The sequence below is a fragment of the Balaenoptera physalus genome (genome assembly GCF_965194825.1).
Source record: "Balaenoptera physalus genome assembly, chromosome: 3".
Taxonomy (NCBI): Eukaryota; Metazoa; Chordata; class Mammalia; order Artiodactyla; family Balaenopteridae; genus Balaenoptera; species Balaenoptera physalus.
In genome coordinates this window covers 61187903-61215503 of record NC_138890.1, presented here as the reverse complement: position 1 = coordinate 61215503, position 27601 = coordinate 61187903, and the positions used below count along the sequence as shown (strand labels likewise).

At 43.1% G+C, this 27601-nt stretch overlaps 1 protein-coding gene and 1 long non-coding RNA gene across 9 annotated transcripts in view; one reads left to right on the top strand and one right to left on the bottom strand.

The window, feature by feature from the left end:
- SIL1 (SIL1 nucleotide exchange factor) overlaps positions 1 to 27601 on the bottom strand; it is a 302793-nt gene that overhangs the window by 213923 nt on the left and 61269 nt on the right. The gene's annotated exons all lie outside the window — the stretch shown is intronic.
- Positions 14919 to 26442, top strand: LOC309657371. The gene is made up of 2 exons (XR_014261776.1): positions 14919 to 15204; positions 15606 to 26442. It is a non-coding gene; the product is annotated as an uncharacterized lncRNA (long non-coding RNA).

Sequence of the window (27601 nt, the reverse complement as noted above, 5' to 3'; positions counted from 1 at the left end):
TAAAATGCTTCGGGGATGTGTTCGTGAAACAGCAAGTAACAGAACAGATAAAATGCATTTACCGTGCCTCGCTGGGGTACCGTACCTCGCTGGGGTACCGTACCTGTTGGCTAATAGCTATCAGATACTAAATACCACTGTAAAAATATTCTTCTATGCTTCATTATAGTTACTATTATCCCTGGGAAAACAGCAACACAGCAAACTGTCTTGAATGGTAATTGGGAATAATTTCACAGCCCAAGCTTCTCCCCAGGTATCTGAGCAGAAGTGGGTATGAACCAGGTTATAACCCCCCATATTAGTCTGCTAGGACTACCATAACAAAATACCATACACTGGATGGCTTAAACAAGAGAAACTTATTTTCTCTTCCTAGTTCTGGAGGTTAGAAGTCCAAGATCAATGTTCTGGCTGGTTTTGTTGCTAGTGAGAGCTCTCTTCCAGGCTTGTATACAGCCACCTTCTCCCTGGCCTCAAGTGGCATCCTCAGTGTACGAATGCTGTGGAAAAAAAGAGCTCTCTGGTATTTCTTCTTATAAAGATCTTAATCCTACCATATCAGGGCCCCACACTTATGACTGCATTTAACTTAAAACTGCTTCCAAATTACTCCCTTGTTCCAAATACTGCCATTTTAGAAGTTAGTACAGAACCAAGAAGAACTACAATCCTGCAGCCTGTGGAACAAAAAACACATTTACAGAAAGACATACAAGATGAAAAGGCAGAGGGCTATGTACCAGATGAAGGAACAAGATAAAACCCCAGAAAAACAACTAAATGAAGTGGAGATAGGCACCCTTCCAGAAAAAGAATTCAGAATAATGATAGTGAAGATGATCTAGGACCTCGGAAAAAGAATGGAGGCAAAGATCGAGAAGATGCAAGAAATGTTAAACAAAGATCTAGAAGAATTAAAGAACAAAAAAACAGAGATGAACAATACAATAACTGAAATGAAAACTACACTAGAAGGAATCAATAGCAGAAAACCTAGGGCAGAAGAACGGATAAGTGACCTGGAAGACAGAATGGTGGAATTCACTGCTGCAGGACAGAATAAAGAAAAAAGAAGGAAAAGAAATGAAGACAGCCGAAGAGACCTCTGGGACAACAGTAAACACAACAACATTCACATTATAGGGGTCCCAGAAGCAGAAGAGAGAGAGAAAGGACCAGAGAAAATATTTGAAGAGATTACAGTTGAAACCTTCCCTAACATGGGAAGGGAAATAGCCACCCAAATCCAGGAAGCGCAGAGAGTCCCATACAGGATAAACCCAAGGAGAAACACACCGAAACACACAGTAATCAAATTGGCAAAAATTAAAGACAAAGAAAAATTATTGAAAGCAGCAAGGGAAAAACGACAAATAACATACAAGGGAACTCCCATAAGGTTAACAGCTGATTTCTCAGCAGAAACCCTACAAACCAGAAGGGAGTGGCAGGATATACTTAAAGTGATGAAAGGGAAGAACCTACAACCAAGATTACTCTACCCAGCAAGGATCTCATTCACATTCGATGGAGAAATCAAAAGCTTTACAGACAAGCAAAAGCTAAGAGAATTCAGCACCACCAAACCAGCTCTACAAAAAAGGAACTTCTCTAAGTGGGAAACACAAGAGAAGAAAAGGACCTACAAAAACAAACCCAAAACAATTAAGAAAATGGTCAAAGGAACATACATATCAATAATTACCTTAAACGTGAATGGATTAAATGCTCCAACCAAAAGACACAGGCTTGCTGAATGGATACAAAAACAAGACCTATATATACGCTGTCTACAAGAGACCCACTTCAGACCTAGGGACACATACAGACTGATAGTGAGGGGATGGAAAAAGATATTCCATGCAAATGGAAATCAAAAGAAAGCTGGAGCAGCTATACTCGTATCAGATAAAATAGACTTTAAAATAAAGAATGCTACAAGAGGAAAGGAAGGACACTACATAAGGATCAAGGGATCAATCCAAGAAGAAGATATAACAATTATAAATATATATGCACCCAACATAGGAGCACTCAATACATAAGACAACTGCTCACAGCTATAAAAGAGGAAATCGACAGTAACACAATAATAGTGGGGGACGTTAACACCTCACTTACACCAACGGACAGATCATCCAAACAGAAAATTAATAAGGAAACAAAAGCTTTAAACAACACAATAGACCAGATAGATTTAATTGATATTTATAGGACATTCCATCCAAAAACAGCAGATTACACTTTCTTCTCAAGTGCACACGGAACATTCTCCAGGATAGATCACATCTTGGGTCACAAATCAAGCCTCAGTAAATTTAGGGAAACTGAAATCATATCAAGCATCTTTTCTGACCACAACGCTATGAGATTAGAAATGAATTACAGGGAAAAAAACGTGAAAAACACAAACACATGGAGGCTAAACAATACGTTACTAAATAACCAAGAGATCACTGAAGAAATCAAAGAGGAAATCAAAAAATACCTAGAGACAAATGACAATGAAAACACGACGATCCAAAACCTATGGGATGCAGCAAAAGCAGTTCTAAGAGGGAAGTTTACAGCTATACAAGCCTACCTCAAGAAACAAGAAATATCTCAAATAAAAAATCTAACCTTGCACCTAAAGGACCTAGAGAAAGAAGAACAAACAAAACCCAAAATTAGCAGAAGGAAAGAAATCATAAAGATCAGAGTGGAAATAAATGATATAGAAACAAAGAAAACAATAGCAAAGATCAATAAAACTAAAAGCTGGTTCTTTGAGAAGATAAACAAAACTGATAAACCATTAGCCAGACTCATCAAGAAAAAGAGGGAGAGGACTCAAATCAATAAAATTAGAAATGAAAAAGGAGAAGTTACAACAGACACCACAGAAATACAAAGCATCCTAAGAGACTACTACAAGCAACTCTATGCCAATAAAATTGACAACCTGGAAGAAATGGACAAATTCTTAGAAAGGTATAACCTTCCAAGACTGAACCAGGAAGAAATAGAAAATATGAACAGACCAATCACAAGCACTGAAATTGAAACTGTGATTAAAAATCTTCCAACAGACTAAAGTCCAGGACCAGATGGCTTCACAGGTGAATTCTATCAAACATTTAGAGAAGAGCTAACACCCATCCTTCTCAAACTCTTCCAAAAAATTGCAGAGGAAGGAACACTCCCAAACTCATTTTATGAGGCCACCATCACCCTGATACCAAAACCAGACAAAGATACTACAAAAAAAGAAAATTACAGACCAGTATCACTGATGAATATGGATGCAAAAATCCTCAACAAAATACTAGCAAACAGAATCCAACAACACATTAAAAGGATCATATCAAGTGGGATTTATCCCAGGGATGCAAGGATTCTTCAATACATGCAAATCAAACAATGTGATACACCATATTAACAAATTGAAGAATAAAAACCATATGATCATCTCAATAGATGCAGAAAAAGCTTTTGACAAAATTCAACACCCATTTATGATAAAAACTCTCCAGAAAGTGGGCACAGAGGGAAATTACCTCAACATAATAAAGGCCATATATGACAAACCCACAGCAAACATCATTCTCAATGGTGAAAAACTGAAAGCATTTCCTCTAAGATCAGGAACCAGACAAGTATGTCCACTCTCACCACTATTATTCAACATAGTCTTGGAAGTCCTAGCCACTGCAATCAGAGAAGAAAAAGAAATAAAAGGAATACAAATTGGAAAAGAAGAAGTAAAACTGTCACTGTTTGCAGATGACATGATACTATACATAGAGAATCCTAAAGATGCCACCAGAAAACTACTAGAGCTTATCAATGAATTTGGTAAAGTTGCAGGATACAAAATTAACGCACAGAAATCTCTTGCATTCCTATACACTAATGATGAAAAATCTGAAAGAGAAATTAAACGAAACACTCCCATTTACCATTGCAACAAAAAGAATAAAATACCTAGGAAAAAACCTACCTAGGGAGACAAAAGACCTGTATGTAGAAAACTGTAAGACACTGATGAAAGAAATTAAAGATGATACCAACAGATGGAGAGATATACCATGTTCTTGGATTGGAAGAATCAATATTGTGAAAATGACTATACTACCCAAAGCAATCTACAGATTCAATGCAATCCCTATCAAATTACCAATGGCATTTTTTACAGAACTAGAACAAATAATCTTAAAATTTGTACGGAGACACAAAAGACCCTGAATAGCCAAAGCAGTCTTGAGGGAAAAAAACGGAGCTGGAGGAATCAGACTCCCTGACTTCAGACTATACTACAAAGCTACAGTAATCAAGACAATATGGTACTGGCACAAAAACAGAAACATAGATCAACGGAACAAGACAGAAAGCCCAGAGATAAACCCACGCACCTATGGTCAACTAATCTATGACAAAGGAGACAAAGATATACAATGGAGAAAAGACAGTCTCTTCAATAAGTGGTGCTGGGAAAACTGGACAGCTACATGTAAAAGGATGAAATTAGAACACTCCCTAACACCATACCCAAAAATAAACTCAAAATGGATTAGAGACCTAAATATAAGACCAGACACTATAAAACTCTTAGAGGAAACCATAGGAAGAACACTCTTTGACATAAATCACAGCAAGATCTTTTTTGATCCACCTCCTAGAGTAATGGAAATAAAAACAAAAATAAACAAATGGGACCTAATGAAACTTCAAAGCTTTTGCACAGCAAAGGAAACCATAAAACAAGACAAAAAGACAACCCTCAGAATGGGAGAAAATATTTACAAATGAATCAACGGACAAAAGATTAATCTCCAAAATACATAAACAGCTCATGCAGCTCAATATTAAAGACACAAACAACCCAATCAAAAAATGGGCAGAAGCCCTAAATAGACATTTCTCCAAAGAAGACATACAGATGGCCAAGAAGCACTGAAAAGCTGCTCAACATCACTAATTATTAGAGAAATGCAAATCAAAACTACAATGAGGTATCACCTCACACCAATCAGAATGGGCATCATCAGAAAATCTACAAACAACAAATGCTGGAGAGGGTGTGGAGTAAAGGGAACCCTCTTGCACTGTTGGTGGGAATGTAAATTGATACAGCCACTATGGAGAACAGTATGGTGGTTCCTTAAAAAACTAAAAATAGAATTACCATATGATCCAGCAATCCCACTACTGTGCATATACCCAGAGAAAACCATAATTCAAAAAGACACATGCATCCCAATGTTTATTGCAGTACTATTTACAATAGCCAGGTCATGGAAGCAACCTAAATGCCCATCGACAGACAAATGGATAAAAAATGTGGTACATATATACAATGGAATATTACTCAGCCATTAAAAGGAACGAAATTGAGTCATTTGTTGAGACGTGGATAGATCTAGAGACTGTCATACAGAGTGAAGTAAGTCAGAAAGAGAAAAACAAATATCATATATTAACGCATATATGTGGAACCTAGAAAAATGGTACAGATGAACCGGTTTGCAGGGCAGAAATTGAGACACAGATGTAGAGAACAAACGTATGGACACCAAGGGGGGAAAACTGTGGGGCAGTGGGGGGGGGTGCTGAATTGGTCGATTGGGATTGACATGTATACACTGATGTGTATAAAATTGATGACTAGTAAGAACCTGCTGTATAAAAAATAATAATAATTTTTTTTAAAAAAGTAGTGCTTCAACATATGAATTTTGAGGGGACATAAACAGAAGGGTGAGGCCTGTTTCTAAAGATTAGCTCATGCACTGAGAAAGGAAAATGAAGGACTGGGTAAGAAAGTGGCCTTGAGGACACAGCTGCTGACTGTGGGGGATGATGGCCAAAGACCCTAGGGATATGGGGACAATGATGGGGGTGGGGGGGAGGCAGGAGGGAATGTCCAAAGTCAAATAAAGTCTTGAGGAAGTGTTAAGGAACTATTCCTCTCCCTTTCATAGAAGATAGCTAAATAATAATAATAGTAAGATTTATGTACATAAATAAGAATATTTACTGGGAATTTGGGGTTGGTAGACTGGGAATTTGGGGTTAGTAGATGCAAACTATTACATTTATAATGGATAAACAAAAAGGTCCTACTGTATAGCACAGCGAACTATATCCAATCTCCTGGTTAAACAGAAGGGAAGGGGTCAGGGCACAACCTTTAAAAGAATGACATAGCTATAAGACGTAACAAACTGATTACCAACTAGGTCCAGATAGCAGAAGATTCGACTTCCAGTAGACCTTGAGCCTCAGTATATGCTCACTGTAATACATTATTATAAAACACACGCAGCAGTGCCATGACAGTTCCGAGGCCAACCATCAAAGATCAAAAAGTGGGCAGTGGCCCAATTCCTGGAAATTTCTGCCCCTTCCCCAAAATAGCTGGAATAATCCTCCCACTCATTAGCCTATGAAATTACCCAGCCCATAAAAACTAACCACCCCATATTTCAGGGCCTCTCGCCTTCTGAGATGGCCCATACTCTGTCTGTGGAGTGTGTTTCTCTCCAAACAAATCCACTTCTTACCTATCACTTTGTCTCTCACTAAATTCTTTCTGTGATGAGACATATAGACCCTGAGTTTCATTAAGTCCTGAGACCAGGTGTGTGATCTCAATTAAAAGACCGTGAGTTCAAGTCCCAATTTGGCTGGGTTCAAGTCCCAAATCTGAGTTGTGTGGTTTCACTGGGATAAACCATAATGGAAAAGAATATTAAAAAAAGAATGTATAAATGAGTGTATAACTGAGTCACTTTGCTGTATAGCAGAGGTTGGCACAAGATTGTAAATCAACTACACTTCAATAAAAATAAATAAAATTTAAAAATACCTCCCCCCCAAAAAAAGAATATTTACTAGGTACTAGGCACCAACTGTATATCTGATACTGTGCCAAGTGTTTGGCATGCAAGGTTCCATTTAAGCCTCATGGAATTATTCCAGAAGATACAATCACCATTTTTATTTTACAGATAAGAAAGCAAACTTATATTGGTGAAAGTCTAGCAGCCCTCCAAAGATTATCAGGTCCTAATGCCTGGAACCTGCCAATTTACCTTACAAGAAAAAAAGGTCTTCACAGATGTGATTAAGGATCTTAAAACGATTATCCTGGATTATAGGCCCTAAATACAATCACAACGTTCCTGTAAGAAAGAGGCAAAGGGAGATTTGACACAGGCACAGAAGAGAAGGTGATGTGAAAACAGAGCAGAGAGATTTGAAGATGCTGAACTTAAAGAATGGAGTGATGAGGCCACAAGCCAAAGAATGCCAGCAGCCACCAGAAGCTGGAAGAAACAAGGAACAGATTTGCCCTAGAGCCTCGAGAGAGAGTGTGGCCCTGCCAACACCTTGATTTCAGCCCAGTGATACTGACTTCAGACTTCTGTCCTCCAGAACGAGAACTAGAATCTCTACTTGTTTTAAGTCTTCAGGCTTGTTTTAACCTTTTACAGCAGCCACAGGAAATTAATACCCCCAGCTAGTAGTGGCAAAGTCAGCCTTTGAACCTGGGTCCTTGTGACTCCAGGCCTGCACTCTTGAGCCCTGTGCCTTGCTCCTTGTCTGCACACAGCCTCCCCAAGCCAGACCTGTGCACTGATGGGTGGCCCTGCCGAGACTTGAAGTAATCGGCACCGGCACCTCCTCTATGGCAATGCCCCCAGACAAGCCTCTCTCCCTCCTTCTCCCATATCAGAGCAAATGCTTATCAGAGGCAAAAAGAACGTCTTAGTGTTCTAATTATCAGGTATGGAGAGAAACAGCCCACAGTCCAACATCTTGATGAGAAAGCAAACCAAAGTGTCTAACAAAGGTTTTCATCTAATTTATTTGTTTGCACTTGACTGTTTTCCAGAACATCAAGAAGCTCCTAATCTCTGTTGCTTGCTCCATTTGGCCCGTGATTTATTCTTTCCCACACAAACACGTTTGGGGAAGAGTATCAGCTCCAAGAACTGTTTCCCCCGCTTTCCTGTTCCCCACTTGATGACTTCTCAGGGAAACAGAGCGAAGGAGAGTGCCACACTGAGTCCCTCTGTTGAAGCCTTTGAGATGAGCAGTGGTGTGAGCAGGCTGGCACAGAGGTGCCTCAAGTTAACCAATTCTGAATTAACAAGCAAGATAATAAACACATTGTCAGGGCAAAGGTACTGCATCTCAAAATGCACTTTTTGAACCTATTCTGACAAGTATGGTGAGCTTTATTTATAACACTTCAAAGCGCAGGTGGCAAAACACAGCTGTATGTTTTATAAAAATAATGATGTCCTGGTATTGTAGGATATTGTGGCTGCTATGGCTATTAAATCTTTGCAGAGGAGCCAGTAACAAGCTGGGGGCTTCTGGGAGAACAATCATCTTGCTGGATTAGCAAAGGGGAAGACTTGGGATTTACTAACGTAGTAAAACAATAGGTAACTCATTACAGTACCCAGAGTTCTCCTCCTTTTCTTTTTGCTACATGCTTTTTTCTCTCCCTCAACCTCCTATCTTCCTTCATGGTTTTTCTAGCAACTTCCTACCTTATTGCCTCTTGCCAAGAAGGTTCAATCTGATATTCCATCAGTATCTCAAAATAACAATTACAGCTAACATTTAGAAAGTATTTATTCACCAGACATTGGGCTCACAACAGCCCTATGTCATAGGTACCATTGTTATCCTCCATTACATATGAGAAAGCTAGACTCAGAGGGGTAAAGTCACTTTTCCAAGGTCACAGAGCTAATCAGTGGCAAAGTCAGAATTCAAAAGCAGATCTGACTCCAAAGTCCAAGCTCTTACCTATATCATACTGCCTGCCTCCCAAATGAACTGGGGGCCTTACTACTGTGACCTAGAGAAGATCTTAAGGAGACAAACCCACGTATCTTTGGCTTGAGGTTCCAACTGCTCAGAAAGCCTGGCAAAAACTGTCCAGAAAATTTCTTTCCTTCCCCATTTCTCAGAGACAATCATCTGGAAAATACAGTTAGTCCCAAAGAATCCTTGGGGGAATGCAAATGAACCTAAAAATGAAAGCAAGTTTATCCCTTCCCCAAACGAACCAAAACTCCTGGATTTAGCAGTACCTGAAGGGAGCCCACCTCTGCTCCCTCCACCTGCCTGAATCTCACTCAGCAGGCTGTCACCAACAAGACCCTCATTCCACCACCAAGGGAATAACGGAGAGTCCCCAAGTCTTGGGAAGAAAACCAAAAACAAAGGCAAAAAGGGAAGGAATAAATAAGAAGAGAACAAAGCTCAAACTTCTATTTATTATGTATCAGCAGGTTCTGGTTTTTTAACCTTCTTATTAAAGTATTCTGGCTCCAAATTCATTTTCTTTGCTTAGTCCTAATTATTGCTTCAGCTCTCTTCAAATGGGCCCCCAAAGATGTTGAAAAATGTATCTGAAAGGTCACCTCCTTCCATGGGAACTGCAGGGAAACGCCCTGACATCTTGCTCCAAAATGCTATTTTGTAACTTCTTAGGATAATACCCTAGAATTAATCAGGGTAAAGAGTTCTCCATTTTCCCCGGCAACAGGGCTCACCAGGGCTAGGCAGGCAAGGGGAAAGAAAGATGGTACAGCAAGAGAAAAGCTCCCATTTCCTCATCTAGCAGCACAGGCACAAAACAGGCTCCCAAGTGCTACCCAAATCACTAGGCTAGTACTGACATCAAATTCCAAAGCTACATGTCACATGAGGTGACACTGTCCATTCTAATGGGGGAGGGGTCAGTAGGATGCTGGGAGATGAGGAACTGGAGTGGCAAAGAAAGAGAATGGAGAAGAAATGTAAACCATAAATTAGGGCCGGAAGCCCTGCTGCTTCTCCTGCTAAGAGCTGGCAATGAAGGACTGAATCAACTTCCTAGGTAAGACCATGAAAGGGGATGTTAAAATAAATTGAGAGAGAAAGAGGAAAAAGATCAGAGGAGAGAAGGAGAGTCTTACTGCACCAGGTTTGCAATTTGTCAGCTCTCAGAGCTGCAGCTCTGAGTGGCAGGTTTTTTAAGGTTTATTTTAAGAGCTTTGAGGCCTTTGGGGGCAAAAAAAAAAAAAACTCACTAATTCTACCTTTTTCAAAGTCTCCTGAATTTTGCTGTAATGGAGGGCATTTGCATGAAACAAGATGGATTCCTCTTAGAGAAGGGTCCATTCCTCAGAAAATGAATGTGTTCATTCATGTGCATGTGTGTGCATGCATGTGTAAGAGAAGAGAGACATTTGAGAGCTGTTTCCACGTAGTCTATTATTCCATCAGATACACAGGTGAAGAACATGGGGCGGGGGGGCAGGGCTGGGGGGCCTGACCCTCCAAATCCTTGTGAACACAATAATTGGCAACTGGTTTTGAAGAAGTTCTTAGGATTTAAGGAAAGAAGAGAAAATCAATGCAAATCAAAATAAAAAGAGATACAAGTTGGTTTACTTTTTAAACAAAAAACAAAAAAAAACTCAATGCAAGAAAAGAGAGAAAGAGAGGAAGGAAAGGGAAGGAAAGGAAAGGAAAGGAAGGAAGGAAGAAAAAGAGAAAGAAAGAAGAAGGAAGGAAGGAAGAAAGAAAGAAAGAAAAGGAAGGAAGGAAGGAAGAAAGAAAGGAAGAGGTAGCCTGATAAGCTACCTGAAGCGTAGGCCTGATATCACCACCCCTAGAGTTTGGGGACTCACTGGCTGATGCACCTTTAAATGACTCAGAATTATGGATGACAGTCAAAATGGGGTGGGAGAGTATAACAGTGCATTTTACCCGTCCCAACCACATTTCTACAATCGCACACACACACAAAAACACATGTTGTATAGCCTGGGGGAAAAGGAGATGGAGCCTAACATTTTACCTACAATCCTGGCTAGAAGAAAGCTGTGAAAATTCTGAAAGAAAATACTCCTTTGAACAAGAATTGCAGAAACAACAGAAGGACCAGGAAATAGAGAAGTGAGAGAAGATTAAAGGAATAGAGATCATCATTTAGCTCAGAAAAGACTGAGGAGGGGAGGTGAAAGAAGTGAGAATCATGATTTTTGAGCCCAGAGAAAGTTGCTTGAGAGAGCTACTTGCTGTTCTACCAAAAAGCCACCTTCTGGTATCAGAATCTTCAAATACTTGTCTTGCTGGCTTATAGCTGAAATTCTTGCATTAAAAAAAGTCACTAAAAAGTGGACTTCTAGATAAATTTAAACACAGATTAAAGATTACCCCAGATGGATAGAGGATGGTCAGTAATGATAGCAAGTTAAGACACTGACTTAGTAGTAACAAGAGTGACCAAATACCCCGAATTAACCACAAGTCTAAGCCCTTCACAGGAGGAAAATAAGGAGAGAGCTGACAAGGAACTATCCAATGTCTTCCTTTTCTGAGCTTATAAATAGTGAAGAGTCAACAATATCTAAAGCAGGTTAAGATAACCGTGTATAAGAGACAAGGAAAAGGAAAAGGCAGCTTTTGGTGGGAGAAAGGGAGCCTTGGAAATGAGTAAAGACCCAGTACTTGCAAGGCTATAGTTCTCAATAAACACAGACCCTTTTTAGGAATTTAAGCCCATGTCTGCTGGCCTACTCTGCTCCCAACACACTCTCCTGCTCATATCCATGTCTGGGATTTCATTCTCTAAATCCAGGCCCAGGTCTTTGAGCACTAGTAACATTTAGGACCCAAACATTTACAAAGATGGCTGGACTCCTGCTTCTTCCTTATTCTAGGAGCTTGGAGTGCTTCCCTAGCAAAGCAAAGCAGATTGCCTAGGACTTACCAGGTGGGCATAGCAGTACTGAGCCTACAGCCCCTGCAGCTCCCTAGGTTACAGGCCCTCTGCAAGGGGAACAGTTAACTGGTCCAGGTCTCACTGATGCCACTAACATTTGCCACGAAAAAACAGGGCACTGCCAGAAAGAGAAGCGCTATCCCCTCTGACTGCTCCATGTCTCACCCTGCTACTCACTCACATTCTGTGAATTTGTATCTATCTGGCCATCGTCAATTTGTCAATTCTTGTCTAATGCCCTTATCTAAGTACTTAGGTAGTACTGCAAAAACTGTCAGAGTGAGAAAAATCAGAGTGAGATAAATTTGCCATCATGGTCAGCTTCTGTGTTTGTTTTATTCCAAGCAAATGCACTAAAGCTTGCTTCCTTATAACAGAAAACCTAAAAATCAATGCCCAAAGCCCAATAACTACAAACTCCCCTTTCCAGTAACAAAATGCCTGGAAGAAAGAAAGCCACATAAAAGGAAGTCAGAGAAATATAGCCTCTCCCTAGAAGATTCCAATTAATGGTTGAGAGGAACGGGGGGAGGACAATTAATAAGTAATGAGCAAGCAAGAAAATCGTCTTGATTACATTTATTTAGGAAACAAAGCATTATGAATGTGAGCACCTGTGTACCCAGTCTGAGTAATAACAAAATCCATTCTCATTTACAAGCTCATTCTTTCAATAAATGTTGTCTGATCATCTACCATATGCCAGGCACTGTTTCTACCACTGGAAATACAGCTGTGAACATGACAGCTGTTCTCACGTAACTTACATTCTGGTGGAGGGAGAACAGACAGTCAACAAGAAGCAAACAAGAAAAATATCAAACACTTATGTTACCATGACATAAGTAGTCACTTTAAACCAGAGAAAAGGAAGGGCCTTTCTCTTAAGTAACAGCAGAACTGAGATCTGAATGACAAGGAGTCAGTCAAGTGAACGTGAGGTTAGAGTATCCCTGCCAAAGGGTACCGTTGAAGCAAAGGTCCTCTATGTGAGGAACAGAAAGGAGGTCACTGTGGCAAGAACACAGAGATCGAGGGAGAGAGTGCAGGAAATGTGGCTGCCAAGGCAGGCAGGTGGGGATCTGCTCAGTAAAGGCCTATAACCAGGGTAGGGAGTTTGGATCTTATTCTAAGTATGATGGTAAGCCAGCAGAGAGTGAAAGGCAGGGGAGCTACATGGTCCTTAAGAACTTATTGTGGAAGTTGGTAGCTTATTCCAGGATGTAGACTGACTTTTGAAAAAATTTATCTGTCCCCAGAAGTTCCGAAGGGTTTCATTTCCCAAGAGACATGCTCAACTGTTTCTTAATCTGTAAGTCACTGAAGATGTACTATGTCAAGGGCACTGTGCTGTTTTACATACATTATTTTATTCAAACCTCAACCAACACTACGAGTAGATATTATCATTTCCATTTTACAGATGAGGACGCCAAAGTTCATAGAGGAGGGGAAATGACTTGCCCAAGACCACACAGCATGTACAAGGCAGAGCCAGGCCTGGAACCCAGGTCAGTCTGACTTGAAAGAGCCAGGGCCCCCATCCACTTTGCTCTAATGATTCCCAACCCCTTTGCATTTGGGGGGTGGGGGGAGAGACAGTAGTTCTTTCGGGTGACCACTCAAACCTTCTGCTTATTTCTTTTCTTCTAACTGAAGCAGTCTCTCATATTCCCCAGAGGGGAACAAAGATTGGGGCCTGACTCCAAATACCTTCCCCAGGAACCTTCCCTAACAAACCAAATCCATTCTCACCATTCCATGCCCTTGGCCAGCCTTTCTTGGCACCTGCGGTCCCATCCATGGCTTCTCTACTTGATGGGGTATGAAGTCTTTGAAGGTACTATAATCCTCACCATTCACTGAGCACCTACCACATGCCAGGCGCATGATGTACATTATCTCATTTCATCCTAATTGCCCCAGCAGGTGCGTATCAGCATACCTTATTCAGATGAGGAAACTGAGTCACAGAACTACTAGGACAGGGTCAAAAACTAGCAATTAGCAGAAGTGGAATTCTCTTTCATCCTACAGAATGCAGTGCACACGTCTTACTAAATGGTGAGTGAATAGAGGTACATATAAACTCATCATGGCAACCCCTACCCCCTTGAATGAGGAAGAAAGCATGGACACAGGTCAGGGCCTGCACACTCTAGACCAACACATTTCATCTTCTCAGCCAGTGAAGGCTCCAATTCAGAGAATGTGAAAGACTCTGTCCTTCCTCCACCCTCACTTCCACCCCTGGAGGAATCAAATAAATCAAATTAACTTTCTTCAATACCTCCACTAAATACAATCCCATTACAAAGATCATTCCCCTCCCCACACCCAAGACCACTGGGGGGTATTTTATTTCACCAATTTGGTACTAAACAAACCTTTACAGAAAATACAACCCAGCTTATTTTTCATGGTCTCTTTTATGTCAACCACCTTACACAGTATTTTACAAAGGAAAAGTAGCAGCAACAATAGAGTGTTTCAAGAAACAAATAAAAGGGGACAAGGATGTTCACTGCCAGAAATGGAAACTCAGAAGGCAACAAAAAGACAAGGCTGCTCAAAATGGTGCAGTCCTAGCAAGAAGCAGGGCTACCTAACCAAGAGCTGAGCACCCCCACCCCCAAGCCAGGAGCAAACAGGAATCAAGGCATGCTGGAGGCTAGGGGCCGCAGGAGGAGGAAGCAGCCCACAGGAAGACAAAGCGTCACCAAGTGGACATCTGATCGGGATCCTCCCTAGGGGACTCCTTGTTTTACTGAAGCATGACCACACAGAAGAGCAGAAAAAGTGACCACAGGGACTTCCCTGGTGGCATAGTGGTTAAGAATCCGCCTGCCAATGCAGGGGACACGGGTTCAAGCCCTGGTCCAGGAAGATCCCACACGCCGCGGAGCAACTAAGCCCGTGCGCCACAACTACTGAGCCTGCGCTCTAGAGCCCGCAAGCCACAACTACTGAGCTCATGTGCCACAACTACTGAAGCCCGCGCGCCTAGAGCCCGTGCTCCACAACAAGAGAAGTCACCGCAATGAGAAGCCCGTGCACCACAATGAAGGGTAGCTCCCGCTCGCCGCAACCAGAGAAAGCCCGCGCGCCACAACAAAGACCCAATGCAGCCAAAAAAAAAAAAAAAGTGACCACAAAACTGAGCACCTCAAAGCCAGGACATCTTTATGCCATGCCCAGCATGGAAAACAAACAAAATTAGCCAAATAAACCATAACAACAATTGTTACCACTTTTTATTCATCATTTACGTTGTGAAGGAAGCTAAGCACCTTTCATATAGTCTCACCAATACTTCACAACAACTACCCTGTGAGGTGGAAACTTATTATTTCCCAGTTAGAGCTAAGAAAACTATGGGTCAGAGAAGTCAAGTAACTTGTCCAAGATCACACAGCTTATAAGTAGTGAAGCAGAGATTCTTTTTTTTTTTTTTTGGTGTCTTTACTCTTCTGCTCTTTTTTATTTATCTTAGTTATTTATTTTTGGCTGCATTGGGTCTTCGCTGATGCACGCGGGCATTCTCTAGTTGCGGCGAGCGGGGGCTACTCTTTGTCGTGGTGTGCAGGCTTCTCATCGCGGTGGCTTCTCTTGTTGTGGAGCACGGGCTCTAGGCGTGCGGGCTTCAGTAGTTGTGGCACATGGGCTCAGTAGTTGTGGCTCGCGGGCTCTAGAGCACAAGCTCAGTAGTTGTGGCGCACGGGCTTAGTTGCTCCGCGGCATGTGGGATCTTCCCGGACCAGGGCTCGAACCCATGTCCCCTGCATTGGCAGGCGGATTCTTAACCACTGTACCACCAGGGAAGTCCGTGAAGCAGAGATTCTAACTAAGGTCTGCTCAATTGCAAGGGTCATGCTCCTAACCACTATATGCAGCATGGCCTTCCAGCTGAGTAAGTGAAAGGAACAGTGGCCAAGGCTACAGTACTGCTGAGGAAGGGCTCTGATCGAGGGTCTGGAACCACCTACCATGCACCTAACTCTTGGTCTGACAGCGTGTGACTCTGACCCAGGCTTCTTTATACCACAGGTTCCTCCTGCATCTCAGTCTTCCTGGCTACACAGCGGGAAGAATGACTACAGCACATTTCCGGCCCTCCAGACACTGGCTGCTGCCAAGAGAGAACATGTGCACACCTGCATCAACCAGAACTGAGTGGTACACAAACTACAGGTGCTGGCTTTCCTAACTTGGCACATCACATCTCAGGGAGGTGCCCGTGTCAGTGGCTTAAGCGGTACAAGGTGAAAGGGGTAGCCCTTGCTCAGTAGTGACAGCCAACACAGGGATGGCAAGACAGCAGGTTACAAAGTGCTTTGTTGCTGTCACATGTTAACAAGCGACAGGCATGAAACCTCCAGGCCTTTTTCTGGGAAGATGGAAAAATGCCAAATGCCAGTACTGTGAGCCACCACGTCTGCTGAGTGGCCAGGTGGCCCCAACAACACACTGACGGTGGGCACTGAGAGAGGACTTGACTCAGGAGGAACAAGGCAACACGGCATGGGGTCGATCTCAAGATTACCATTTAGCTGACTGAAGGAAAACAAGTAACCTATTACAGTAATGTTCCTTTTCTGGTCTTCATTCTCACTCTCTCAAAACCCATCCAATGTTCCATCTAACAGAGTGATCTGTTCATAGTGCAAATTCAATCATCTCACCACCACAACCACGACTAACAACCCTCCAAAGGACTCTTCTAGTAAATACAAAATGCCTTGCCACGGCTGAACAGGCCTGCCCTTGCCAACCCCTCCAACCTGACCCTGTATCCATCTCCTCTCACTCTCTGTGCTCTGGCCACGTTTTATTTCAGTTCCCCATAGAAGTCATGCTTCTTTGCTCCCCACCCCCACCCCCTCAGGAGGCTTTGTAAACGTTGGGCCCTCAACCTGAAATGCTCTTCAACCTCATGTCACTTTGCTTAGTAAACATCTGTTTGTTCTTCACAATTTAACTCAAACATCATTTCCTCAAGGAAGCTTTCCCTGATACCCTCTTAACCCCAGGATCAAGTCAAATCCCCTGTCAAATATTCTCATGGTACCACATTCCTTTCTTTCCACACATTTATTACAATCATAATTTTACATTTATCTATATGGTTATAATCTGACTTGATGTCTATATTCCTCAATACTCTAAGCAGGAACTGTATATGACTTGGTCACAAGTGTATCTCAGGGCTTACTATAGTGTCTGGAATGTAACAGACACTATATATATGTTTATTGACTGAAAGAAAAATTCAGAGAGAAGGAAAATGAAGCTCTGTCCAAATCAAAATGGTTCTGCTTAGAGAAGCTGTTCTCCTCTTGTGACCTTAAGACAAACTATTCTTCCCCTTCCCCCTTCCTCTTTCCCAAATTTCTTCCAGAAGTTACTTTCTATATCCTGCCATGGTAGCCATAGTGATAAGCTGGCCTACAGCCAAAAATAGTCTAAAAAGATATCACCTTGTCTGAGTACTCCAGGCTTCCAAAATAAAAGTCCACAGCAAAAGCCCAGGCATATAGAAATATAATAACCTTTACCCAGTAAAGAGACTGAGCCAAACAACTAGCAGCCTCTGCAAGAAACAAGTACTTCCCAAGGCAGGCAGTGCCCCCACGTGACCCACCCAAAGGAAAAAGGGGAAAGGAGCAAGGCTGCAGGAGACTGAGGCAGAAGCAGGGATACTATTCCCTGAAGGGATTTTAAACCCTATCTTTTACTCCCTGGATAAAGCAGAGATGTGCCCAAACATCAAATATCAAAAGTCTCCCTGAGAGGCAGCTTCAAAGTAGGTCTACAGATTGTGGCTCAGAGAAGCAACACCAGGGCCTGAAGAAACTCAAATAAAGCTCTAATTGAGGCCAAAATTCCTTTTAGAAGCAGGAGGGTCTTGTCCTTGCCCTTCTACTCTTTAGGATAGGCAGGTGGGGGTGGGGTGAAGGAAGCAGAAGCATTTACTGAGCTCTACTTAGTGGCAGGCATAGTGATAGGCACTTCAGAGACAGGGCTGTTAGTGAAAAACAAATGAGACATAGATGAGCACATACAAAGTCAGGCAGGTGAGGCTCAGCGAGGTTAAACTTGTCCAACAGCTAACGAGTGGCAAGGTCAGGAGCAAACCCAGGTCTGCCTGAATCCAAACACTCTTTTCTCCTACCCCAGTGCTGTCTTTGTGGGTCATCTATGAGCCCAGCTCTGCTCCTCACCCCTTCACCACCACCTTCCTATCCAGAGTGGGAATGCAGCTCCAGCAAGCTCTCTGGGTAAGGAGAGGCTGTCTTCTGCAAGCACAGCCCACCACAATTAGTATGTACGCATAAATGAGGTACACCCTCCCCCCCCAGGTATGGAATACATTTCACTGTAGGGAGTAGAGCTCATCACCTGTAGCTAAGAAGATGAGGCTGGGTTTTCTGAAAATCCCAAATGGGCCCACAGGGATGAAATCTCTCTCTGCCTTTCCTAGAACCCACTGCTGCTGGATGCTAGGATGGTAAAATTTAAACCAAAAGATGGTGTATGCTCCATCACACCATGAGAAAGACAGTACCTTTAAGGCAGACAACCCTAGCTGAAGTTTCCATAGCCCCTCTAGCTATGCAGAGAGGGTAGCAACTCAATACCTGAATCATTCACATCCACACAGCATCTCTTACAAGATTAAGCACCCATTCCCTGTGCTATAGTTCAAGGTTAACCCTTCCCTTGCACTCATTACAGGATCTGCCTCTTATCAGATGCTATGCCAGCTGATTATTATGATAACTATTATGCCATTATAACAACATTACTGCACTTTTTTCCTGCACTTAACATCTGTTGGCTGATAGGTTTAACTGGTACATAAGCAATAATTACTCAGTGCTCTCTCCTTTCCAACCTCTAGTGTGACTCTTAAAGCTAAATCCAACTGCAGCAAATGCCCAGCCCCAGCAGCAGTGGGAAACATGGCTCATGTGGGCTCAACCACCATATTTCCAGCGGTCACAGTGCCAGAAACAGAGGCTCTGCTAGGTCCCTAATTGTTGACACACTCCCCCATTCCTGGGAAGGTGATGGAATTTGGGGGAAACACCAAGCAGCAAGCGATTTATTGTTGAAAACCCCTACAGGGTCAGAGGAGTCATGTACAGGCCTCAGTACTGCCGAGGGACAAGCAGTACCAAATCACAATGTTACACACCACAGCAAGAGAAGGAGGAAAGGAAAATGCATTTCTCCACTGGGAGCTCTCAAATAAATGGTTCCCACAGAGCCATTCTGCCTGCTTCCCTGTATACACTTCTTGGCAACTGCTGGTAAATTGGCAACAGAAAGAGGAAGAGGAAACAGAGGGCTATCTTCAGGCCACATTTTGAAGCTAAGAAATCCGTCAACCTGGCTGCTGGGCCTTCTTCATGCAGAGCCCACTAGGGGCCAGGATGCAGCCTGGAGTCCAACATGGAGAAGCAAGTCCCACTTCCGGTCAGCCAAAGCCCCTGACACAGTATATACATGTGACTATATATGTCACGCTATATATGACAAAGTAGAGAAAGATGTGAGATTCTATGACTACAGAATATCAATATGCCTGAATTACACATTAGCCTTATTAAAGAAAAGGCAACCCATAGCGAGGCTGCATAAAAAACACATGATAAAACAAACCCCACCAGGAGACCAGGGCTGCCCCTCTTTTTTCTCTACCCTGTAATACACAGGGCTCTTTTTTTTTTTTTTAAAAGGCGGAGAGGGGGCGGAAGGTTATTTGAATTTAAATTACCCATGAACACTATAATCTGTGTGCAAGGAGAAAAGGAACATTCAAGAGTGCCAAGCGCAGGCCTTTGGGACATGTGTGGCCGAGGCAGTAGTAGCCCACAGGGCTTTCTCCTTCAGCCTCAGCTTGCTACTCTCATCACTTGGGAGCAAGCAAGCCAGCAGGCATGGCCCAGGCAGCACAAAGAGGCACTGTCTCCTAGGTCTAGGGAGAAGATTGTCCCCTCAGAAGGAAATTAGTATGAAGCAACAAAAAATGCACAAGACCAGTCATCCGCAGAAGTAACCCATCTGAGAAGGGAGTTTGGAAAGGTGTTTCTGTCTCTCACCACTCTATTCTCATGGCCAAGCAGTACCTGACACATAGTGGGTGCTCAGCAAAAAACTAGATTTGGGGCTTCCCTGGTGGCGCAGTGGTTAAGAATCCGCCTGCCAATGCAGGGGACATGGGTTTGAGCCCTGGTCCGGGAAGATCCCACATGCTGCGGAACAACTAAGCCCATGCATCACCACTACTGAGCCCGCGTGCTGCAACTACTGAAGCCTGCACACCTAGAGCCCGTGTTCCGCAACAAGAGAAGCCACTGCAATGAGAAGCCCGCACACCGCAACGAAGAGTAGCCCCCACTCGCCACAACTAGAGAAAGCCCATGCGCAGCAATGAACACCCAACGCAGACAAAAATAAATAAATACATAAATTTATTAAAAAAAAAAAAACTGTAGATTCAGTGGTAGCCAGAAAGCCTCCTTAGGTTGGAACAGATTGAGAAGAGCTAGAATCTAGTTGTTCCTACTGTAACCTGTGGTAAAAGAATGACTGTGGTCTGCAAAAGATACATAAAAGGGAATCTAGAGAATAAAAATGAATCTCTCTCCAATACATTCCTGGTGCCTGAACAGACTGACAAATGTATTTTGGTCAGAATACAGATATAGCCCTAGAAGGACAATGCTGCAAGGAAAGAAGAGAGAGAAGGAGACAGGGGAATAAATAGGACAAAATATTTACTGAGTGCTTACTATGTACATATCTGAAAACCCCAGGGGGGTTTTACAAATGAAGAAATAGGAGCAGAGAGGTTAAATAACTCATCTCAAGTCTCACAGCTAGTATATGGTTTGAATCCAGGTATATCTTATCTACAGCCAAGAGCTTTCCACCATGCTTCACCCTGACTTCCTCCAGAGCTGAGTTGGCTCCCAGCTCACCTTTCCTATAGTGGAGACAATGCTCCTATCTGTGCACACAAATCAACTTGGTAGTCATGTTTCTCAGAGTTAATTAGTTAACTGAAACTGTAGCTTGATGGTCTCATGAATTTCATATGCTTAAGAGAGCCCACTGGAACTTACACCTGGGTGAACAAGCTGAGTTTCCAGACCTACAAAGCTGCCAACCAGTGAGGCCTTGACTAAGCCATCAGCTGGTACATATCTCTATAACAACTCTCTTCAGCATAGCACAGGTTAGGGCTAGGTGCATAAAGATAACCTGAGCATGATGTCTGCACGCCCCCAATAAGTTCTCTTCAGAGATTGCAGAGGAGGTACCAGGAGCCTCTTCCACTCTGAGCTGTGTCAGTAATGCACAGAATTCTCTTTGAAGGCAACCTTATTCTGATTTAAGTAAGAATAGAAAAGGTAAAAAGTCAAAGATTTCTGCTTAGTTCTTAGAAGCAGTTGAGCCTTCCCTCCATGGTGCTCACTGCCTTTCTGGAGCTTCCAGAGACCTTCCACACCCATGACACCAGGGGCAGCAGACTGGAAAGGGTAAGATGATTTTCTTTTCTTACTTACTTACTTACTTACTTATTTATTTATTTATTTATGGCTGCATTGGGTCTTCGTTGCTGTGCGCGGGCTTTCTCTGGTTGCGGCGAGTGGGGTAGCACTACTCTTTGTTGCGGTGCGCGCGGGGGCTTCTCATTGCGGTGGCTTCTCTTGTTGTGGAGCACGGGCTCTAGGTGCGCGGGCTTCAGTAGCTGTGGCACGCGGGCTCAGTAGCTGTGGCTCGCGGGCTCTAGAGCGCAGGCTCAGTAGTTGTGGCGCACGGGCTTAGTTGCTCCAAGGCATGCGGGACCTTCCCGGACCAGGGATGGAACCCGTGTCCCCTGCACTGGCAGGAGGATTCTTAACCACTGCGCCACCAGGGAAGTCCCAGGGTAAGATGATTTCCAATGTTGTATTCTGAGGAGACCAGTGGTGAGGATCAGCCACTGTTTCTAATGGAAGTGAATACCCTGGACAAACTCAGGGGAAACTAAGAAGTACTAAAACACACTGTCTCTCATGGTTGTCTGTTTATTTTGCCTCCTGTATGAGGGCTTTCATCAGTTAAAATTGTTTTTTTCAATGCTTAGAGAAGCTGACAATTCACCCAGGTGCACAACAGCTGCTGGGAAGACCCGTGGGAAGGGACCACGCGGCAAAGGCAGGCTGTGTATGGTGAGGAGGGTCTCCCAGGGCACTCCCAGGGAGTGCCCTACATGCCAAACCATATGTTGTCAGGATATTAATCCAAACCCATCTTGCGCACTTTACAATGTTTACTCTCTCTGGGATGTGGAGCATTAAATTATATCCAAGGACTACATGAGTCCTTCCAATTCTATTCCATACTTACTTCTTTGCTCAAAAGATTTGTAACCTGGAAACAAAGCCCTCTGCCTAACAGCAGCAATAATACTCAGCAAAGAATAGAAAACCAGACTGTCAATTCAAGCTCCCCTAAAAGGTATCGCCCCAATGGAGCCTTAATTTACCCTATCTAGAAAATGGAGAAACCTACTATTGACCCCTTTTTTCCAGAGAAGACAGGCCTATGTAACTGAGATTCCTAAAGAGGGAAAAGCTAGAGCCGAAAGAGGAAAAAGAAAACACCACAGCTCCACCCCCTGCCCCTACTGCAACAGTTCTGAAAACCTGTAAGAGAATTCCAAAAAGAGAAGACTACCTCACTACCATAAGAACTTAGAGCAAGGGGCATGAATGTAAACTAAGGCTACCCGGAACAGTCACAGCTCTACCCTGACTAGCTATATGGCCCCAAGTAAGTCATTCAGACTCCCCAAACCTCAATTTTTCACCTCTATAAAATGGGGATGTTGTAAGGATCAGATAAAACAATGTATCCAAAAGCCCTTTAAAAACAGTAAAATGTTGGGCTTCCCTGGTGGCACAGTGGTTGAGAATCTGCCTGCTAATGCAGGGGACACGGGTTCGAGCCCTGGTCCAGGAAGATTCCACATGCCGCGGAGCAACTAAGCCCGTGCGCCACAACTACTGAGCCTGCGCGTCTGGAGCCTGTGCTCCACAACAAGAGAGGCCGCGACAGTGAGAGGCCCGCGCACCGCGATGAAGAGTGGCCCCCGCTTGCCGCAACTAGAGAAAGCCCTCGCACAGAAACGAAGACCCAACACAGCCATAAATAAATAAATAAATAATAAAAATAAAGGAATTCCTTAAAAAAAAAAACAAAAAAACAGTAAAATGTTGAACGTACTTTAGGCCTGATTGTCATTCTAAGACCCCTAAGTGAGAAACCCTAAAACACTTCTGGGGACCAGAGAAGCAAGGCTGCCACCTCTGAGAGGCAATCTACAGTGACTGGGTCTAGGTGTTTACAAAGAGACCCATGCTTCAGGACTAAACAGAGAACAGAGAATTTGAAGAGGAGATCAAACTTAGGCTTGCTCAGGTACATTAAAAAAATAACAATATATGTACATGGTTCAACTTAAAGAAAGCACACAAAGGTATACAATGAAAAGTCAGTCTCCCTCCTCTCCTGTTCTCCAGCCACACAGGGGGTCTCACTAGAGACAACCACTCTTTTCAGTTTCTCATGTATTCTTCCAGATATTCCAATCAGCTAGTTTCTACCACAAATGAGGATACCACTGGAGGCAACACTTTCAGACCCTCAAGTAATACCAAGCAGTAAGCACTGCCATGGGCCCTTAGAGACTATGAAAAGAACAGGACAGCCAAAGGAAAGATAATGCCCTGCAAGAGGCTCCATAGAGGTACAGATTTCCTTCTGGCTATTATACTGCTTTGCCCCTTGGCTGACCACATTTAGGCAATCATTTTGTACAATATATTTCCCTTTCGGTTGTGCTTGCTCATCCAGAACCCCTTCTCAGAGAAGCCATTAACAGGAATGGTCTCTGGGACTTCGCACTGTATCAGCCTGACCACCAGGCCCTTAGAAGTTGACAGAAGCAAGAACAACCATCAAACCTGCCTCAGCCGAGGCTGGGCAAAAAGAGCAAAAATCACATATGTCCCCAGGACACCATCTTTCTGGGGACAGAATACAAGGGAGGATGAAGCCCAGACCGTGCATGGTCTCTGCAGGACTCAGCTCAAGAAACTAAGTCACTACCCACAGAAAGTCACAGGATGCTCTCAACCAAAGCTAGGCTTTCACCAAAACTCCCTCAAAAGCTTTCAGATTATGCCTTCCCCTCCCTTTCTTCTTCCACAAGGAACTTAAATGTGTGAAATTTCAGCCTCTACCCAAAGGTCACAAATGGATAGTGTATAGGTCAAATCTATACCATAGATGTGCTTTGGTAGTCCTTGGGGATTTCACATTAAAATCTGGATTTCTGGCTTCTCTTGTAATATGAGATGAGGAGGCCACTAAAGCCACACTCACCCATGGCAATAATGGGCTGAGTAGCAGCTGTCCCCCACGGAGCTCATAAGCACTCCGGTTTGACACAGCCCAACATTCCCTGCTGCCTCACACTGTTTCTGACCCAGCCCTGAACATCTTTGAGTTGGAGACCCCTGGCCAGTGAGTGACAGAGAAGGCTGATGAACTGGTAGGCAGAGGAATTAACCAAATGGCTGGATTCCTGGATCCAAAAGCATGTATTAAACACTCTCTATGTGCCAGGAATTGTGCTGGGGGCTGGGTACACAAAGAAGAAGAATGAGGGATGCAGTTTCTGCCCTCCGAGAATTTCTAATCAAGTTGGGAAGATAAGACTTACTCTAAAGAATCAGACTGTTTCACACAAAGGGCTCTGGGAGTTGAGTGTGCCAGACTCACTGTGATTAGGGATCAAGGAATATTTCAGGGAAGAACTGAGATTCGAACAGAACTGTTAATCATTTCTCAGGCATTCATGTATTCATTCATTCAACAAGCATTTATGGTGTCCATGTTACACCCAGCATTATGCTGGAGACAAAATAAAGCACGACCATGTCCATGAGATGTTCATACAATAAGAGACAAAGCAATAAACCAGGATAAAGTATGCTGAATTCTATAATCAAAGTGTTGCTATGGGGATACAGATGAGTAGGTATAAGGCAAGGCTGACTGAAGAAGGTGGATCTGCAGCATAAAGTAGGAAACTAAGCAGAGAGTACTCTGGACAAAAGAACTGGCAGAGACGCAAACATGCAGAATGATTACAGGACCACGTGGATCAGTTTACCAGGAGCAAAGGGTACTTGTGTGTAACGGTACAGGATATAATTAAAGTGGTAGGACAGGGATACACCGTGATAAGCATGAACACCAGGACAACTGATACATATGGAATTTATTTAGCAGCCAGTAAGTGCCACTGAAAGCTTCTAAACATGAGTGTTCTCCAATCAGCACTGTATTTAGGAAGACCCTAACGGGCAGTGGTACACAATGTCCTGGAGGAAGCCTAAGTAAAAGATAGGAGGAGGCTCCTATAAAAACTCAGGTACAGTTCCAGGAAACAGAGGAAGCAGTAACACTAGACAAGAAAGATACTGCAGAGGCTTGTCCCAAATTTTAAGACAATGGCATTTCTTTGAAAACACTCTTTAATTTCTGGGGATTTTTACCTATTCAGACTGGTCTTGCCCCCAGATAATGAGGTTTTACCCTATTTGCTTCATTCAGAGAAGTAAAGCACAGGCTATAGTTATGATGCTCAGGATTTTTAAAACCCCAGCTTGAAATCAATATAATGGGGGGCAGTAACTTCAGGGGCTTCTTCCCCCCTCCCACCTCCACTGCTACACTGAAACAGTTGCAAATCTCACAGGAAAAGAGAGCCAACTTGAGCACAAAATCCGGGTCAGTGTATTTGACTATGCCTCTCTGACCTTGCACAAGGCCAGAAATGGGCATACAAATCAGAAGAAAGCTGTGACAGAAGTCAAAGTCCCCTTAATGAGCTAATGGCTTCATGTCTGGCTGAAAAGCAGAAGGCAAGAGACAAGGAGAACACATTGCCTCAGAGGGCTGCAGGCAGACTCTGGACCAGCCAGCCCTGCTCCATTAAAATCACCATGTCAGACACTGCACAGGAAACAGAGCCCCCTGACTGGGGCAGCCAGTTAGAGAGAGCCTCAAAAAGGTGAGAACTAAGCCGAGTAAGGATAGAGATGGCAGAGAAGCTGCAAACTTCCTTGCTGTTCACAACGTTTAGTTATTTAGCATGAGCATGATCAGTGTGATTGATAGGAATAATAAGCCAACCAACAAACACAATGATGCGATGGTTAAGATCACACTTGCCCAGTCAGCATAACTTACCCTCTAACCAGGTCAGGAACTGGAAACTGCTGTTGCTGTCATTATTGATAATAATATATAGAGCACTTACACTGTGCCAGAGGATGCACTTTCTGCAATTCTCAATTCAGTTACAAAAGTAGCTATTACTATTCCCATTCTACAGATTATGAAATCAAGGCTTGGAGAAAATAAGTAACTTGTTCACAATCTGAAATCTAATAAGTAAATAGCAGAGTAAGAAACCAAGTGAGCTGACCCATGAGTGGGTTTTTTTTTTCAATTGAAGTATAGTTCATCTATAATGTTGTGTTAGTTTCAGTATGTATATATTTATTCTTTTTCAGATTTTTTTCCATTATAGGTTGTTTGTTTGTTTTGGCCTCGCCACACAGCATGCAGGATCTTAGTTCCCCAACCAGGGATCGAACCCATGCCCCCTGCAGTGGAAGCACAGAGTCTTAACCACTGGACCGCCAGGGAAGTCTCTCCATTATAGGTTATTACGAGATACTGAATATAGTTCCCTGTGCTATACAGTAGGTCCTTGTTGTTCATCTGTTTTATATATAGTATGTGTACCTGTTAATCCCAAACTCCTAATTTATCCCTTCCCGCCCCTTTCCCCTCTGGTAACCATACATTTGTTTTCTATGCCTGTGAGTCTGTCTCTGTTTTGTAAATAGGTTCATTTGTATCATTTTTTTTAGATTCCACATATAGGTGATATCATATGATATTTGTCTTTCTCTGTCTGACTTACTTCACTTAGTATGATCATCTCTAGGTCCATCCATGTTGCTGCAAATGACATTATTTCATTCTTTTTTATGGCTGAGTAATATTCCATTGTGTATATATATATATATATATATATATATATATATATAAAACACATCTACTTTATCCATTTATCTGTGTTGGGACACTTCAGATGCTTCCACGTCTTGGCTATTGTAAACAGTGCTGCTATAAACATTGGACCCCTGAGTGGTTTTAAACCACCTGAGATACCATTTACTCCTTCACTTTCTTTTTCTTTTAGAAATGTTTTAAAGGTTTGCTTGGATCACAAAATAAGGTCCACTGGTTCACTGGCTCCATTCTTTACAGAACACACAGCAGTCTGGCCTGGGAACTACTTCACTGTTTCTGAAACAAGTGGAAACTTCAAATCTATTTCCTTTGGGATAAGAGCAAAAGGAAACACACTTCAACATAAATAGGAGAAAAATCAGGGCTTCCTTGGTGGCGCAGTGGTTGGGAATCCGCCTGCCAATGCAGGGGACATGGGTTCAAGCCCTGGACCAGGAGGATCCCACATGCTGCGGACCAGTGAAGCCCATGCGCCACAAGTACTGAAGCCCACGCACCTGGGTCCTGTGCTCCGCAACGAGAGAAGCCACCGCAATGAGGGGCATGCGTACCACAGCAGGGGGTGACCCCTGCTCGCCAAAGCTGTAGGGAGCCCATACGCAGCAACAAAGACCCAACGCAGCCAAAAATAAATAAATTAAATAAATA